At 37.7% G+C, this 20,511-nt stretch overlaps 1 protein-coding gene across 2 annotated transcripts in view; it reads left to right on the top strand.

Annotated features, from left to right (window-relative positions):
- The window catches only part of LOC145995333 (uncharacterized), a 98,393-nt gene that overhangs the window by 19,668 nt on the left and 58,214 nt on the right, over window positions 1-20,511 (top strand). The window lies entirely within an intron of this gene.

Raw genomic sequence — 20,511 nt, forward strand, 5'->3', positions numbered from 1 at the left:
TACAGTTACAATTACAATTGAAATAAGCTCGTACCTTGTCGCAAGGATGCTGGAAGAGGTGTCCTCCCAAATACAAATATTTCTGGAACCTTATTTCTGACATCTAATCTTAGATTAGACATCGCTACTTTATCCTCAGTTGACAGAAAGGGAAGACAGCATCCCGGCGCATAAAGCAAACCGAAAGCATAAAATGTTATTTAAAAGTAATAATAATGATCACTATGGATCGACCACAAGGGAAAAAACCGTGGGACGAAAAGTCCCTGCGCAGCTTTCCCTTCTTCCCTCCACCTCGGGCCATATGGAAGCATGGCCCCTACTCGTGGGAGTACGGTGCACAGGAGTCGCAGGTCTGCGCAGGTTGTTTTGCTCGTGGTTCCACTATAACATCCTGTGTTATAAGAGATGTTGAAAATAACCTCCTTCAACAGCAATACAACACGGTTTCATAGGTTCAAGAGATCCTGTCTCTCATAATTGCCTGACCACTTTTCTGCTAGAGTTCGTTTTCACGTAATTATCGTACATAAAAACTCTTTGTTCAAGACTATATTTGTTTAGCAGAATAACTAATGAATGAATAACAATTAACACACAATAAAGCACTAGCACTGAATAACAGACCTATTCAATGACACAGTGTAAACAACACATGTACTGATAAACCCTAACAGAAGTGAACATAGCGTAGACTCACTACGTCTGGTAGCCGACAGTGTTGCTAACCATTTTCCGGCAATGTCCCTACAGACGTAGTCAAAATCTCCCTATAACTGACCAAATGTTCCTACGCCAAGTAAAGCGACTAAAAAAAACAACATCTCATGAACTTGCAAAACGGAAGATAAAAGATACACATTTACTTACCAAATCTTTCTGCTCGGTGCTTCCGCAATTAATGAAGGAGCGAATTTACAGGACCCCTCCCCGATTTTTTTAATATTTCGCATACTCACGAATTGAGGCCTCTTAATCACAAATTTGAAGTTAAAATTTGGGGGTCACGTGTAGAAATTGCAAAATAAGTTAAATTGAGTAGTCTGTTGCTCGTTATTTACCGGAATATTTTGTGTTTCCAATACTTAAAAAACAAAATATACATTCCTGGTATTACTACGGCCCCAAATTTTAACTGTTTGCCTATCCTAACCTAACCTTACCATCAATGGTTCGTGGGGCTATCCGTCAATGGTTTGTGGGGCTATCTGTGCATGGTTTTTCAACCCCAAATTTTAACTATGTTTGCCTTGCCTAACCTAACTTAACCTAACCTTACCGAGAATGGTCAGTGGGGCTATCCGTGAATGGTTTTACGCTAATTGTGATTACGAACCGATAAAAAAAATCTTATTTTCGTAGCACTTTAACGGCAAACGTTCATCATCGAAGATGTCATTTTCGTATCCTGCAATTTTACGATCGATGCACTGTTGCTAAACTTACCTGTAATCAAATCAGTCCACATTCCACATATTCTTCTACATCGTGATTGTCACTGTCACATGTAAGCACCTTCTTTGAGCAATATACCGAAATCCATAAGTTTATTAATTAGCCCACGGCAATCATCCTGCACACTCCACCTAAAAATATATACAACATTAACATTTTTTTTTACTGTTCTCTTCCGCCATTTTTACACGATCCCTGCTCTCCAAGTATGAAATCAACAGTGTGGCAATGCTGTAGACAGCGTAACTAATTGCAAACGTCAATTGTTCATATCAACAAATATGGCTATCATACTTGTATACGGAGAATCATTGCAAGAATTGAAAAACTTATTTTACAACTTCTATACGTTAATGAACAATTTTTTCACCTCACCCCAACATGTTAACTTGAGATAAATCATCGCGACTAATTATTTTGTGAGTATAAGACGTAGCATAGAAATTTCAGAATGGTCCGGTATTGTAAATTCTTGCCTTACTGAATAATAGGGATGTGCGGGACAGAATTTTTTGTGTCCAGATGGGATCGGGACGGGAATTTTTTAAATCCCGAAATTCTGGACGGGAAAAATTTGCAATTTCCCGACCAGGTCGGGAAAAGTTTCGGGACAGGAAATTTCCGAAGCCTTGGAAATCTCGAATTCTACACATCATTTTCACTTTAAGTGTTTGTTTTTGCATTTGTAGAATAATAACTTAAAATTTCCGATAAGTTCCAGAAAGTTACAATGCAGAAAACGTCGAGAAGTAACGACTTTTTGAAGTGACCATTCGGTATTTCCACTTTAGAATGTGGCAATGTTAGCACTATTTTTACGAGAGTGGAAATGTTTTCAAAAAAGTACTTGCCTTGAAAGTTCTTGGTAACCGATAACATGTTCCAAAATTCTGATGGAGATTTGTTAGTTCTTTTTTCTCCTCGCTAAAGTATCCAGATAAACTAATCTATTCATTCCAAACCAAGAACGAAGAAAGTGCAACTGACTGGCGAGTAAGCTTTGCACCTTTGCACAATAAAATGTTATTTTCCAAGATTGAAAAAAGTCCCTACGTTTTCCCTCATTTGTCAATTCTGTCCCTACGTGGGCAAAATATAGTGAAGAGTCCCTATGCGTAGGGACATGTCCCTACTGTTGGCATAACTGCCGACAGGTGCAGTATGAAGCACCCTCTCGTGGTTGACAACTCCCCGATAAGCTGCCGGCGCTCTCGCGACAACTGAGGATAAAGTAGCGATGTCTAATCTAAGATTAGATGTCAGAAATAAGGCACAAGAAATATTTGTATTTGGGAGGGCACCTTTTCCAGCATCCTTGCGACAAGTTACATGCTTATTTCAATTGTAACTGTAATTGTGAAAAGTGGAAACATTACAAAACAAGCAGTTTCTGTTACGGACTTCCTGTCCTTTTGCCGGGCCCTGTTGCATGAAGGGGCTGCTGAGCAACCAGCGCTGTCGCGGTAAACTACTGAAATAATCTCCCTGTATAAGAACCCATATTTTTTTATTTTTGGAATATTCACTCTAGTTTGGAATTCATAGTCCATTGAAATTTCCTGCCATTTGATGCTCCCCCCCCTTTTTTGTGGGATCAAGCAATGTATACAGTGGCGTGTCCAGTATTTTTGAAAGGGAAGGGGGGCTACATATACTTTTTGGTTGTCAGCCTGCATTTTGTCATCTTTTCCTGCATCCTAGGGTTGGCATTTTGCAGGTTTTTTTTTTTAGAAAAAACCCAGGCAAAATTCGATTTTTGGTTTTTTCAGGTTATGTTTATAGATATATACTATATATTTTAAAAATGAAACACATTTTTCCCTGATAGTAATATATTGGAACATTCAATTTGTATTGTTTTAGTTCACTGAATCAAAAACTATTTAATATTTTCTGTTAACATTGTGAAGAATTGACAATCAAGGTCTCACACCTTGAAATGATTAAACTACATACATAACCCATGCTGCAACAGACAATTGAGCACCCAGGCCTACCTACAGACTGCCGGCTGCACTCCCACCTGACCCTATTCTGAGATGGGAGGTGATGTGTGGTCAGCACAACGAACCCCCAGTCGTCGTCGTAGATTTTCATGACCGGGTTACGCTGCTCATTCATATCTCCCCAATTTAATCATTGTGGTGAGTGTTCACCAGTCTTATACATAGGCCGAAATCTCAGGAGAAAAGCTGTTACGTTTCCCCAAGGTGACTCAAACCTGCACGCGTCCGATAGCTGGAGCCCAGAGCATGACTCCACAACCACAGTGCGAGACAAATGATTAAATGATTAAATTATCAAATATACTATATTCTGAAAAATTCTACTCTTGCTGGATGGTGTAACAATTAATATATCTATGATCAGTTCCCAGGGTTGCGCATTGCAATTCTATACTAATACTTGATAGCTGTGGTGGTTTAGTCGACCTTAATGGCAGAGTGGTTGGCATAGCATGCTGCAATGCCAGGGTTTCCTGGTTCAGACATGGATGTTTGTGTTTGTTCCAATGAGAATACAGAAAAAAATAGAGAAAATTGATAATTGATGTCTGTGTGAAAATTGAGCAAATAGAGAGAAAAAAAGGGGGGTAAAGGTGACTGGAGTTTGGTTCTGATCACATTATCTTCAAAATGACCGAGATGAAGAATATGTCGGGCCCTACTCCCATATCCCCTGAATGTGCCTTCATGGCATGGTGCTATATGCATGGGAACTTTACCTTTACCTACTATACAACATGCAGTAGCTGCACACACACTTTTAATTCTACTTCAATACAGTTTGTTCACAGTTTGTATTTTCTCATTATTTTTGTGGACGTTTCAAGTTTAAATATCTCCTCGGTGTATTAACCATGTCAATATTATAAGGCTGACATATTTAATTGTCTTGACTGATTTCATCCAAATGGAATACTGTATCAATCCTCCAAAATAACTGGTTGCTATGAAACTATAACAGTTCCCATTAGTGGCCCATATTTTGATCAGAACATACATATGCACTATATTGTTAAAAAAATTATTTGTCAAGCCATAGCTTAAGAAATGCCCTAAAATATTTAAGTATCTTTTCTTAATGTCCAAAAATGTAGTTTAGACAGATATTTGAAAGTGACATCAGAAGCTACCTAAGAATATGAAAAATCATTACCACTTCGATCGGGTGGATACACCTATAACTTATTTATTTCGTACATTTTTACATTGCTACTTACGTATTCTGCTTCGCGGAACATTCTTTAAGGGGTTATTATGAATTTCTCAAGGAAATAATGTCCATTTTTCACATTACGACTACTTATTGTTGTTCGTTTTTTTTGCTTCCCTAACATACAATATGGCACGAGAGTAATGGTTCATCGCGCGTCGTGCTTGTGTTTTGTCGATGGTATGCAGTGTTTCCAACCTTCTTAACTGAAAAATACCTACTTTCGTGTTACTAATTTTGTATTTTTTCCTGGGTTTTAAATTGTGGTTCGTGATCGCATTGCACCACAAACCATTCAATGATACCCCCACAAACCATTCATGGATAGCCCCAAAAATCATTTACGATCGAATAACCATCCACGGGTAGCCCCATAAACTATTCAGACACCATCACGGTAAGGTTAGGTTAGGTTACTTACATTAGGCAAACATAGTTAAAAAATGGTGTGGTTGGAAACACTTACAGGGGGTTACGTCATCAAACGCACGGGACATCTGGTTCACATACAGGAAGGAAATGAAAGCAATGTCAATTGCATGTCGGAGATATATTTTCCTAGAAAAAAACAACATGAATTTGAGCTAAAAAAGATAGAAAACACATTCACGAACTTCCACAGAAAGTGATTTCCGTAAGTAGTTTCTTCTGTAAAAATGAAGAAATCCATATTCAGTAGATCGAAGTGTTACCGAAAAATCTATTTTTCATCCACCATCTTGAAATACTTTCAACAAATGCAAATGCTAAATAAAATCATTCCCTGGGTGTATCTATTTGCAACATGAATTTAAGCTTAAAACTGTCCTAACGTAGCTGAGACTTGTTTTCTTAATCTACAAAAATCTAACCTCAAATATTTGCATAACTTCAAACTCTCGCAAGGCATGTTGAATCAGTCGTTCGTCCACCATCTTTAAACAGAGTGACAAATTTTTCTCATACATGACACCAATTCTTTAAATTATCTTGTAACTCTAAAAATTGCAACTTAAAAGCTTTAAATTTATGGCAAAATGTATGTTTGCAATTTTACCACCACCCCCCTTCTAAACTATGAAATATAATTTTAAAAGTTTTCCTTCAAAATTGCATACCGATGAATTATCTACAATGACTCGGTTTAGTTTCTTATACTCCGAATATCATTGTAGACACTTTTGGGGAAACAGAGAGCATGGTATAGATAGTGCATGCAACATGAGGAAAATCAGTTTTTCATTCACCACCTTGAAACACATTGTTCAATTTCACTGACATGTAATACCATTGCAGTCTGTCAAGTTTTCTAGGTACAGAAACATGTTATCATGGTCACTAAATACAGGGAGGTTATTTCAGTCATTTACCGTCAGACCGTCGGCCACAGAGCGCCCCCTTCATGCAACAGTTCCCAGCAAATTGACTTGCAGGAAGATCGTAACAGAAACAGCTTGCATTGTAATGTTTCCACTTTTCACAATTACAGTTACAATTACACTTGAAATAAGCATGTACCTTGTCGCAAGGATGCTGGAAAAGGTGTCCTCCCAACTACAAATATTTCTGGCACCTTATTTCTGACATCTAATCTTAGATTAGACATCTCTACTTTATTCTCAGTTGACAGAAAGGGAAGACAGCATCCCGGCGCATAAAGCAAACTGAAAGCGTAAAATGATATTTAAAAGTAATAATAATGATGATCACTAACCTCCTGTGTTATAAGAGATGTTGAAAATGACCTCCTTCAACAGCAATACAACACGTTTCTTAGGTTCAAGAGATCCTGTCTCTTGTAATTGCCTGACCACTTTTCTGCAAGAATTCGTTTTCACGTAATTATCGTACAGAAAACCTCTTTGTTCAAGACTATATTTGTTTAGGGGCATAACTAATGAATGAAAAACAATTAACACACAATAAAGCACTAGCACTGAATCTAACTCAATAACACAGTATAAAAAACACGCATACTGATAAACCCTAACAGAAGTGAACATGAACGTAGACTCACTTCGTCTTGTAGCCAACAGTGTTGCTAACCATTTTTCGGCAATGTCCCTACAACTGACCAAATGTCCCTACGCCAAGTAAAGCGACAAAAAAAAACAACACCTCATGAGCATGCAAAACAGAAGATAAAATATACACATTTACTTACCAAATCTTTCTGCTCGGTGCTTCCACAGTTAATGAAGGAGTGAATTTACAATACAGGACCCCTCTCCGTTTTTTGTAATATTTCGCATACTCACTAATTGAGGCCTCCTAATCATGAATTTGAAGTTAAAATTTGGGGGTCACGTGTAGAAATTGCAAAATAAGTGAAATTGAGTGGTCCGCGATCGGCTCATTGTTTACTGGAAGATTTTGTGTTTCCAATACTTAAAAAACAAAATACATTCCTGATATTACTACGACCCCAAATCTTAACTGTTTGCCTATCCTATCTTAACCTAACCTGGACGGGAAAAATTTGCAATTTCCCGACCAGGTCGGGAAAAGTTTCGGGACGGGAAATTTCCGAAGCCCTGGAAATCTCGAATTCTACACGTCATTTTCACTTTAAATGTTTGGTTTTGCATTTGTAGAATAATAACTTAAAATTTCCGATAAGTTCCAGAAACCTACAATGCAGAAAACGCCAAGAATTAACGACTTTTTAAAGTGACCGTTCGGTATTTCCCGACTGCTTGGGATCCCGAAAAGTCGGGAAGTCATTTCCCCAAAGTCAGGATCAGGACGGGAAATTTTTTTCCCAATCCCGGTCCTGACTTTTTGGGATCCCGCACACCCCTAATGAATAACGTTGAGTCGTTTACTGTTGATTATGTTATTTGAAGACATACATGCCGCTGCTGTGAAGAGCTAGATGTTGGTTGGTGATGCTGTATTTCCTGCAGTCTTGAACAATTCTGGTCCCATTTTATTTCTCTTTTTTGTTGGTTGTATCACTTAACATTGAAAATATTCTTTCAGTTTCCGCGTTAGAATGTGGCAATGTTAGCACTATTTTGGCGAGAGTGGAAATGTTTTCAAAAAAGAACATGCCTTGAAAGTTCTTGGTAACCGATAACATGTTTCAAAATTCTGATGAAGATTTGTTGGTTAGTTCTTTTTTCTCCTCCTCGCTCAAGTATCCAGATAAACTAATCCATTCTATTCCAAACCAAGCACGAAGAAAGTGCAACTGATTGGCGAGTAAGCTTTGCACCTTTTCACAATAAAATGTTGTTTTCCAAGATTGAAAAAAGTCCCTACGTACCTGTACCTATGAGGGGAGAAATATAGTGAAAAGTTCCTATGCGTAGGGAGATGTCCCTACGGTTGGCATCACTGGCGACAGGTGTTGCGTTTGTTCAGTATGAAGCGCCCTCTCGTGGCTGACAACTCACCCGACCCCCGATAAGCTGCCGGCGCTGTTGCGACAACTGAGGATAAAGTAGCGATGTCTAATCTAAGATTAGATATCAGAAATAAGGTGCCAGAAATATTTGTATTTGGGAGGACACCTTTTCCAGCATCCTTGCAACAAGGTACGTGCTTATTTCAATTGTAATTGTAACTGTAATTGTGAAAAGTGGAAACATTACAAAGCAAGCGGTTTCTGTTACTGACTTCCTGTTATGGAACTGTTGCATGAAGGGGGCGCTCGGCTGGAAATTGTAGTATGTAAAAGGGTTTGAAAATGTCAAAAATTGTCAAAATAAGGAAGTATACGTATGCATTGTATTTACTTGAGTAACCCACACCCCCTATATTTAAGATAAAATAAATCGTGGTAGATTATGAGAGTGCTCGACTGCTTGGGTATAGAGCTCCTAACCACAAATAAGATTTATCCTACATTGACAAGGAACCCATTATGTTCAATGAATACACTGAACTGGAGGGAGGGCAGCAGCGTAGTGCCCACGTAAGGCTTGTAAGTCCACCTTACAAGTTGAAATTATTGAAGAAAACTTATTTCATTCCCGTATTTATCGTTTGAACTCACATAGCAATATCAGACTTCAAGTAGAACTTTTAACGAAACAATCGAGGACTTGTTTTGATTCGAGTTGTTTCTCTGTAAGGCTTCTTGAGAGGACTTACGTACGGGTGAATGGAAGAAATGATTTGGACTCGACCATGGCGAGTGTGTTTGCTTACATAGTATTTTCTCAACCAATGACAGGGCACCCCGATTCTCACGCACTGTAAGACGCATTAGCAGTGTGTACTAACTGGCGAAATTTCTGACCCCGCTGCGTCTGTGCCATGGTCGGAAGAGAACTAAGAAAATCGACTACCGTGTTGTTTCAACAATGCTTGACTGGAGGTGTAGCTAACAAAACGGGTGTCATTATAAATGTGTAAACTAAGTATTAAGTTCGCAAAGAGATGGTTTAATGTTGGATATTACCTTCATTAGAAGCAGCGAAGTTAAAGATAAAAGAGGAATGTCGGGCAATCCTGGATCCGGCAGCGCCCGCAAAGTTAGGCGCGTGCATCCCAGTTGCCCGTAATGTTTAAAGCATACGCGTAATACTTAGCGTTATGATTTACAGATTTGTTTTACCTTTTCCTTTCACTAAGTTGCTTGATATGCTTTTCAAAATGTACGCAAATATCGTAACCATGATAATGAGTAATATTCTCGAATGCATTTGCAAATTGTATCCTACGCATTTCCCATAAATGGCTTTTTAGTGAAAGAAAAAGAATAATAAGAATAAAAATATGACATGGCCTTTCCAGAAGAAGAGTTTGCATCTTTAACTAAGCTGTATGCGAAGTTTGTCAATTGCTATCAGTTGAAAATTGAGCTACAGGTAATTTATTCTGAAGCCGAATATTGAGTAAAGAGTGTGTTTGAACTTCATGAGTACTTGCGTACTATGCATTTGAATGAAGCTGTTGAACAAGTGTACAAACTAACAGAATTGTTCCTCACCGTTCCTGCCTCAAGCTTGTCGGTGGAAAAGTAGTTTTCTACACTGAAGAGGATTCACAGATTTCAACGCAGCACACAGACTCAGGCAAGGAAATCTGACTTGGGACTGATATCCGTTGAAAAGGAGCTGCTAAAGAAATTGACCAGAAACTCCTGATTCTACATGATTGAGGTGTTCAGACTAAAGGATCGTTGGATCGAGTTACAGTATACATGAGAATTTTCATTAAGTAATACATACATATACTATTATTGTTAACATAGAGTGTGTGCATTTTGTGTTTGAAATTGAGTATGCCCATGCATGACTTACATTCAAATAGATTCTATTTAGTTAAAATATCTTTGGGTTTTCTTTATCCAATATTCAGATCAGGTTTATCTAAGGAAGCCTTACACCTTTCGTAGAATCACGCTACGCCACTGAGGGAGGGGTCAGTGCCCAGTGCAAGGCATTGGAAAGAAAACAACATTTGCACACATACAAAATTTTGAGAAATTAAATGAATCATTTGAAAAGTGTTTGATTTAATTATACCACAGTTTACTTTATTCTACTTTCACGACTTTTCAATAAAATGTACTCAATTCTCCTTTGTAATGCCTCTCTCCAGAGACAACCCATTCATTTATACAAGAAGAAAATCTAAATTCTTGCAAAATCTGTTATTTTTGTAGGTTTGCATCGAAATATTTCATGGCTCGAGGGGGGCATGGCCCCCCTGCCCTCCTGGGTACGGGACTGACCCAGACATTTACATGCATATATGTGTGTGAAACAAGGGAATTGCTGCATGAATGACAGAGCACACTGAAATACATTGATCAATATGATCCACAATTTTCGAATTTTTGTTTCTGCACTTCATTTTTTTTAAAGAAAAGATTTTTTTATTTATTAAGAATATTAATGTTCAATCTTCCAGTAAAGAAACATACACTCCAGACTCAAAATTGATTGAGTAACTGACAGTAAAATATTTTACTTGGCACCCAGTTGGTGTGTGTGCTGGTAGGGGGGGTTATTACTTTGACCATGTGGGGAATCAAAACCTAGGTATTTCAGCTTGTTGGCAACACTTGTGACAGTAACAAGCATCATGTGCTTAAATATTGCCCATATATTTATATGGAGAATCATAAATCGTAAGTTTGCACTAGAATTTTGTACACTTGGCAACGCTGTTGCAAGATGCCAGTCCACATAGCTTGTTTTAAAATTCCAAGAGCTAGTCATAAATACAGCAACTAGAAGTCTCTATTTTGTGGAGACTGTATATTCATTTTAATCTCTATGACTTTCTTTCCAAAAAGTACAGATTAGCCTTTAAATGTCCCAATTTTGTCATTAATCATGTGCTCTATCATTGAGTGAATAAATTTATATGGTCCTACATACACCTCATTCATTGCTGGTTTCCAGAAATCGACCCACCATTCATAAAATTGTTGCTCTTTGAAGTACGGCAAAAGCAAGGTATTTTTTTGGAACACCTGTTGCATGCCTGGGCATCCATGGTGATGTAGTGGTAACATTGTCATCTTGTAATCAAGGGTTCCTCGGTTCAATACCTGGTGGAGGCACTCAGCATTTTGGATTCCACTCTAAACTGTAGGTCCAGTCCCAATTAGCCCTATTATGCATAAAAGAATTAAAGTATAAAGTGTTCCCCTGTGCTATGCTTCACACCATGAAGGTGTATAGGGAGTGTGGAGTTAGGGCCCCACATTTTCTTGATCATGGCTAAAGGTGTAGGTGATGTGATTAGCACCATATAAAGTGGACATAAAACAAAAACTCGAGCAAACAAACTCTTGCATACGAGTATAAGGGCAAGTAGTAGAGAGAATACTCTGTAAGAATGCACACATGCTGTTCCAATGAATCTTTTGAGGATTGGGCATTCCAGGCAGGCACTTCCTAAATATGACAGTGACATGTTTAAAAGTTTCAAAAGTGGTATTTTGTCATGATTACCTACAAATTTCAAGCTATTTATACCCACAGGGCCAATGGCAGAGCCTGACTTAAATAACATTGAAGATCTTTCCTTGGGGGGGGGGGGGGAGGGGGAGGAGGCAGTCTTTCATAAATCAGTGAAAATAAATTTATTATTTCGTTATTTGAGCATTAAAAATTGTTTTCATAAAGCACTGAAAATAAATTTATTATTTTGTTATTTGAACAGGTCATAAAATCAATTTTATATTAATGAAATAGAAACAGAACTTGAAGTATCATTATTGGTTTCGGAAATATGGTGTGTTAAATGAAGTCACATTGTGCCAGTCTAGTACTGTGTTCAGGCACAGTAGTGATGGTAGCGGGTGAAGAGAAATCAGTGTAGCCAGTGTTGTGTTCGATTCACTCAGTAGTTAAATTTTGGTGCAAAATACAGAATTTATAATTTTTCATTTAAATGTATGGCCAATACTTCAGCACATGTTCTCTGTGTCCTGTTGACAAAATTTCAACCAGCTACAATGGGAGGTATACAACTAAAACAGTCATTTGTAGATTATACCATTCACAGCCTGTTCACCTCAAGTACAAGACAAATGGTTCATGATTGTGAATAAATAAACTTCCTAGAAGATATCAAACTCTGGAATGATTTAATCAATATTGTCCGTTTCAAGCAAGTGGTCATGCTGGTGATATATCAGAATTTCTAATGCTTCAAATCCCTTGTAGGAGCATGCACTAATTTTGGTCACGCAGGTGAGAAATTTATCTCATAATATTTAATACTTTTTTTTAATGCCTCATTGGAGTGTGCACAAATTCCATCATAGCATGCACAAAATAGCCAGTATTGTGCCCTGAATATTGGCACTGGTTTAGGCCCATTTTGAGCCATTGATCAGGGTAGTGTGAAGTTGGCACAACCATTTTGAATTACTAATTCTTCCCAAACCATGCACACACAAATTGAGGGATAGTGTGCATATATTATGCACTAATTCATGGCATTTTTTATAGAGGTGTTAGATCATGTGATACAGCAAACTTCAGATGACTAAAATATTTGTACAACACAGTATAGTGTGTGCAACAAGTGAAAAATTGTTGTTTTTTTTTTTTATCTGCAATCTTGATACACCTTAACAGGTTTTATTTGATGCAATAACATTGCAGTTTACGAAGATTTTTAGTTGAGTAACAATTATCTAAATGATTCTAAAATTACGGTATTTATTAGGGCTGAGCTGATGCCACTTTGAACCAATACTGATACTCTCATTGATACACACTGACGCTGATACCAATATTTCTAAATTTGATTTTAAAATAATGAAGGCTAGTTACCAAGTCATCACATCACATTCCTTTAATCACCTTAAATAACTCACTAGCATTATAATACTTTGAGCCATGATGGTGTAGTCTGTGGGGTCAGAATTTTTCTGTCCTTCTCTCCCCCCCCCCCCCCCTAAAGCATCTCTGGGGCTCGACCAGATATCAATGCATACCTGGGGGCAACCCCGTGGTTTAGAGGCAGCTGGAGTGTGGTTCTGATCACATCACCTCCAAAAATGGCCGAGATCGAGAATGTATCTAGCCCTACCCCTACATCCCATAAATGTGCCTTCATGTCATTGTGCTATATGCACAGGGAACTCCCTTTTTTCCTTAAAAAAATAAAAAATAAAAACCATTATGATACTTTAAAATGTGTTGTGACATTTGGTAATTTTTTTGTGAACTTCTCTGTAGACCCAGAGGATGCAAAGAGAGAGGTTTTTTGAAATATTTCTAGCATTGCTGCAGTTACAAAGAAAAATTAAAAAATCGGTGGATTGTCTCTTCTTCAGTTTCATGTAAATACTATTCATTCCTGTCATTTGGGTTAGCCTGGTGAAAGAGAAAAGAGACGTAATAATATATACAAATACAGTTATTAAAATAATGCCTCTTTTTGCCATGCTGGCCATCATTCTCTGTCATTTGTGACAAAAACAAGTCGCTGTGGTATAGGCTGATACCAACAGTCACATAAAAGACACAGAAGGGAAGAGTGCAAGAAGAAATTATACAATCCACAACCCTCCTGCCCTGATTGAATGTAGATAATACAAATCAAATTCCACAGCGGCTTTCACACATCTTTCCCAAGAACTCCGAAATCATCTGGCCTGGAGACAGCCCAGCATGGTAGTAATGCTAGTATTTTTTGTATGTTGCCCTGGTGAACCAAATATATACTGTGTTGGCCTCATGTACCAAAATGTGCTTGTCTGTTGGACTGAGCTGAGTCTTGTCTAATTTTCCACAATGCACGCAAAACAAAATGATATTACTTACTGGGCGTCGCGTTTAGCACAAACCCTTGCCTCTGGAGTGGAGGACCATATGTTGTGTTCCTTAGGGTTAATTCAACTCAGATGTTTGCAGAATGACACTCGCTGATAACAAACGATGCTATATTGATTAATTGTACCGTATATACAACTTGCTGTAATGCAATGGTAAATGGAACGAATCACCGCACACACTCCACCATATTGTCTAGTGAACTGTCTGAGTGTCGCTCACCTGGATTTGAGAGTGCGCATAAAGAGCAAAACTGAAAGCCCCTGTTAACAATATCAAACATATTAATTATGATCTGAGACAGCTGGTTTTTAAAACGTCCACCACGATCATGCGAGCAGGAATTTAAAATGAAATATATATTCTATTTCCATAAAACCTTTTCCTGGTACTTATATTCCTTCAAGAAGTTTAGTCACAGCTTTCCCTTTACCCATGCCTTTGATCTTGTCAATCATGTGCTTCCCAGGAGATGGACGGTTTGTTCAGTAATTCTCCTTAAAACTAATCTGTCTCAAGGAAGGGTGACCGAACTTTTGGAAAGGATAAATGTTGCTCTTGCCCTTGGTTGTAGCAACTCAAAAACAATGGTATCGGAAGGTATCTGTTGGAAAATTTCAACCAATACTTACTGATACCATTGGTATCAGCCAATACGATTACATCGGTATCTGTATCTTCTCAGCCCTAGTAGTTATTGTAGTTAATTAATACATTTTTCCTAAAGTTCCCACATGAGGAAGAGACTGGTAACTAAAGTGCTACCACACGTTATTTCCAAATTATAACTTTGTTCAACCTTATTCTGCAAATGTGTACCTTTTTTTGTTGTAATTGTCAACAACCAATTTTAGTATGATTTGAGGAAAATTGCCTAATGAATGAAACCTTTTGACTTGTTGACTTTTACTGTATTAATTATTTGGAGTGATGCAAGCTCTTCTAAGTCTTTACTTTTCTTTGAATTTTTCTAACTTTTCTAACAGTCGTTGATACTCAAAGTACTTAAAAAGACCCAGTCAACTCTGAGTGCCGTGGGGAAGAGCATTCGCTTTACTACAAGAGTGTGGAAAAATAATTTTGGACATTTGCATCCCTCCCTTCATTAGAAAATTAATATGTCAAATGTCTAACGAGCTTTCTTTCAACAATTGCCTCAGGATGATATTCTTTATTTGAGTGACCTGCATGGATTGTGCAACAAAAGTCAACTCCCCTTCCTCCCCTCCTCCCCCCCTTTTTGCTGACTTTCTTCTTCAAACTCAAGAGATTTTGCCAATGCTGGCTCATATAATTACAAGGAAGCTTTTGGTATCATCCTTTCATCATAAACAAATGAGAAAAACAACACTTTGTGAGATTTCACACTGTAACAATCCATTTAGCTAGCAGAGCTTTCTGGAATATAAAACCAAACCAAATTTTGACTGTCATTCTCATTTTTAGTCTGTTATTTCAGGTGTTGTAATGTTTTTTTTGTCTTTTGTTTGATGTGTCTGACTGGAAAAGGACTAAAGGGACCAATAGGATTTCAGTGGCCACAGTTCAGGTTTATCTAGGGTAGTGGGTGAAGTATGTCATCATTCAATCAATCAGTGACCCCTATCCAACAATGTGTTGCAGCAGCAGATCATGGCCATTTGTAGCAGATCGTAAATCTTGTTTGTAGTAAATTATTAGGGGATACTACAGGGTACACACAATAGGAAATGTGAGAACATTAATATCACATGAACTTTTAGATATAGAAATATGGTAGACTGAAATGGTATGGTCGCAGGATGATCCTTTTATTTCCACATTTAATAACGATGTATTTTGAACTTCTTTAAATTGCCAAATTTCCAAGTATGTCTCAATATCAGCAAAAATTCATATGAGTAATATTCATATTGATTCAGGCTAGTGCTGGTCCCCAAAGCAACCTCACTTTACTTCAAAGAAAGTGCCGAAAGATCAGTTTTCCCCCTAACAACCGCATGTCAGGTCCACGTGGAGTGCAATAAATCGTCCCCTGAAACCTTTCCCACCAATAGCATCCGTCCAAGAAATGACAGCTCTCGTCAAGTCCACGTGGACTAAATGAGATGTTGCTAATTCAGTTTCTTTAGAGATTACTGAACGCCAGGTTTCGGTTCTTTATCTTTGCTAGGTTGTGCCATTTTTTATACAATATAAAGACCATGGGAGTAAAACGTTGCAGTGAATGAATGGATGTCTAAACACTGCAGGTAAAAGTGACAACAGTGCTTTACAGAAGAACAGGTGGTGGCTCGAAACCAGATACGGTTCTAGTCTGTTACCTCTGGGGTTATGTCAAAGATGCCGAACTGTTCACGCTTGGAAGACTTGGGGTATATCTCAACCCTAGTATGTGTGATGTGCTGTATATTCAAGGTACTTACGTAGGTTGCAATTCAATAGGTTTGTCATATTTTCTATATGATTTTGTCAAATAGGTGTTATTGTGTACAAGAGTAACAGTTCTGCTAAATTCATTGACCCTGGACTAAAACTCGTTTCATTAATGGAATTAAAATATCTGGATTAAGATCAGTCAAAGGAGAGAAGTCTTCTGTAAAAATTTTGAGAGGAGTAAGTTCTTCATGATTGACAGATTCTAGGATGGCACTTATTTTACTCCACCACTTATCATATCGTTTCCAAGCCAACACTACCCACCTGCACTGTGCTCTTAGACTAAGGAACTTTAAGAATCGTGAAAGGATGCAAGCATGATAAACTTGCCTCATTGCATTTAAGGTAAGTCATGTGATGATAGGGGCAAATTTGATTTCCATGTTTCTTGATAATTTCATGACAATATCACTTTATTTTGTGTATGCACTTGGCTATGACAATGTATCTGCAATGCTGTGTTAACTGTAGCAATGAAATTGAGTAAGAAGGTATACAAGCGTGGGATTTAACCTCATAGTGTTTGACATTCGAGCACTACATGGGACATAAATATCTACTTCCATAGTTTTTTTACTTTTTATCAGGTAGGCTACATATTGTATTCCTATGTTCTTATTAAAGATTTTCATAACCACTTTTTACAGATGCAAAATAATCTAACACAGTTATTTTTAGATGTTTTTATTTTATTTTATGGTTTCCCAGAACTTTCTCAAGCTACACTAAGAGATACATACAAAAACAGAATCTCACTTGGCTAGTCACTCTACACTTTTCTCACTTGGGGCTCTACAAAAGTGTAGATTGACTAGCCATGTGAGGTTGTGTTTTTGTATGTATCTCTTAGTGTACCTTTTTCAAGTTCTGGGAAACTCACTCACATTACGCATTTGTTTGCATCTAACTAGTGTGATCTGGAATACAGGTAGCCAGATACCGATTATTCGGATATCTGAATTGTCTGGATTATCCAGATGTCTGTTTTACAGGCTATCCAATCTTTTATTTGTTGTATTTGTATTTCACTACACGGATTTCCTACAGAGTGACCACAAACAAAAGAACCTTCTGCTAAAATGCTTCTCCCCTCGAACCGTTCAGCTCCGTCCACAAGGAAGCATGCTCCCCTCTGCTCCTCCCCTTCTTGCAGAAGTGCTGTGAACAGGAGTCGTGGGTCTGCACAGGTTCATTTGCTGGTGGTTCCATTATACAAATCATCCATCAGCTCTGTACTATCCGCATTATCAGGATATTCAGATTTTCTGTTGTATCCAAAATGAATGAATATCAGATGATTTGAATATGGATACCCATTACCTGGATTTTGTTGCCACCCCTAACCTGGTAGTGGTTGTAATCTTTAAAAATTTTACAACAATTAGTTAAGTTATTGAGCTCACTCTGAATAGAACATTACATAACCACTTTTGTGGCTAGTCACCTAAACCTGGATTGGCCAACCACAACATTACTCTTTTTCTGACAATAATTTTGGCACTGTCTTCAACCTGATGGAGTGGTATTGTTAAACTTTGCATTTCCATGCGAGGAATTGCATCACTCTTTGTCCAGACCATGCGTGAGTTGATCTTAACATTTCCACTTGCATGCTGAAGACTAGAAGCAGGAAGAAGCAACTTGGCAGCTGTCAGCACTACATTTGTTGTCCAATCGTTGAATTGAAAAAGAAGAATGCCGACTTGTTTCCAATTTCACTATCTGAAGATATTTTCCACAAGAGGCTCAACTTTGTCTAAATATTTCAGGTAACTCAGCTTCATTATTTTTTCTTCATTTTTATTTTTTAGTTATTTGCGTAAAATTTTATTACTTTGATTTCTTTAAAAACTCTTTCAATGACGGTCAAAAGTTTTGGCAATTAGCAACTTCTCATAGTTTCTTAGATTCATAATATATCTGAAGTGACACAAGTGACAGGAAGTAAATGTGTGTGTCTTGTATCTCTCTTCTTGGTCCCCTGCTTATGTTCAGGTCATACTTACTATGGTCTAGCACTGACTGAAGGGTAACTTCAACATGTGATTTAGTTTTCAAGAACTCCTTCAGGATTTCCCCTTTTTATGGCTTCCAGAACCTGGTTCTATGAAGGGTGCCTGTTTTGCTGAATGATTGATCAAGGTGTTAAATACGAAGAAGCAGTTTTCTTGGAAAAATATCATGTACTCAATAACATTTCCCATTTTATTAAAAAGGGCAATAATTAATTAATCTTGAAACTTGAAACATTAACTTCTGGTTGTTTGTTGTTTTGTTACTCTATTCACAAACTTGAGTTATGGCATATTAGAAATGCAACACTACATAAGAACAGATTATGAGACATCACTTTAAGATTAGAGTTTAGAAGTACAAAAACTAAGTTTCAAACCAGAATTGGCATCTATAAAGGTTTGTAAAGAGATGAAGCTAACTGGATAAAAAAGTCTATCCTATTAAAAAAAAAGGTAAAGTGCTCCCCTGTGCATAGCACCACTCCATAAAGGCGTATAGGGGGTGTGGGGGTAACGCCCCACACTTTCTTGATCCGGTCGTGCGTGGGGGTGATGTGATCAGCATCATGCCCCTGACCGCCTTTACCCCCCAGGGTTTCCCCCAGGTACCCATGTTATTCGACGCTGGGTAGGCGCCGGGGCCGCTTCCATCGTTAGAAAAGTTCCCAGATTTGAACTGGCCGGGGATCGAACCCGGGACCTTGAGCATGGTAGTCAGACGTGTTACCGACTGAGCCACCCCGGCCACACTATCTATCCTATTACAAAGTAAAATAGATCACTTCATCAAGAGATGACTCTCATCTTATAACTGCAGGTAGCTTTCAATTCTAGAATTCTTATATTCCAGTGGCTTTCTGTTCTTGAATCACAAGTGTACTGAATCTATTTTCACAACTTCTAGTTAATGGTGAATTCGCTTGGACCACTATGCAAAAGCCTGGCCCAGTAGAAAATGTTACATACTGGGAGTTGTATGTGTGAATTCATGTTGTCTTATAATAGCTTATTAACTTCCTATATCATTTGTAAAATTAAAGAAAAGTTGAACAAATCAAAAGAATAAGAATAAATTATGCAATCAGAGCCACACATGTCATCGAAAGATTTCAAACCTGTCTTAAATTCAGTCTTCACACAGCAATCGTGTTAATTACAAAATCCAACTGTATAGATTTTTTTTGTGTGCCCAGAGAATCTGCACATTTCACAATCATCTGATTATTCAGACATGCGGCACTATCCATAACAAAACTCACTATATTTTCATATAAATTATTTATTCATAATTGGGGAATGAGAGACGTGGTAGTAGATGAATACAGAGAAACTAGTACTCACTTTATCCTTTTTTCTTTGTTCTATTAATTTCAGTGGCCACTGACATCACCTCATTGGAACTTATTGTACTGTTGCCTGGCGTGCTTCTAATGTTTGTAGTTCTCCGGCTGCCGCTAGGTGCCCTGTTGTTCAATGTTCGTCTGTGTCCATGTCATCTGGTATTTCCCAGCGCTACCTGTTGCAGTAGGGGAATCTAAGTGTGGTGTTCCTGTCCACCAGCGACAGGAATTTACATTAAATTTGTTTAAATGTAAAAATATTAAAGTTTTAATATAGAACTATGACTTTGGATGTTCAAACTCTCTAAAATATAATAATAAATAAGAATAAAATGCAATCGGCTACCAGTTGGAAAAATGTAACTTCATGCAAGAGCTTTTTAGAATTAATTCTAAGACAATAACAGAATTGAGTAATTACCTAATGCCAACATGAGACCTGGAAGACACTTATCTTGAAGAAATTTCACCTTATACATATAATATGCAAATGCATGTCAAGCAAGGTGTTGGTGATTGTGTAAGGAATCTGCTGTACGCAAAGTTTTCGTTTTACATGGTAGTTACAGAAGAACTAAGATGTCACTTGAAACTTGATTACCAATATTACCATCACTGTTAATGTTGCCAATGTGAATTAATTTGACATACGCATAAAGAAATTTGGTTTATGTTAGTCACAGGGACTTTTTGATTATAAATGCTTAATTCTTGTAACTTTTACATTCACTATTTTTCCATAAGAATATGTCACGATTATAACAAACTGACCATCACATAGGTATTCTCCAAATTTATTGTGATAGACTTGAAATATGGGTTCTGTGTTTAGCT

This window comes from Lepisma saccharinum, chromosome 11, assembly GCF_977018435.1.
Source record: "Lepisma saccharinum chromosome 11, izLepSacc3.1, whole genome shotgun sequence".
Taxonomy (NCBI): domain Eukaryota; kingdom Metazoa; phylum Arthropoda; class Insecta; order Zygentoma; family Lepismatidae; genus Lepisma; species Lepisma saccharinum.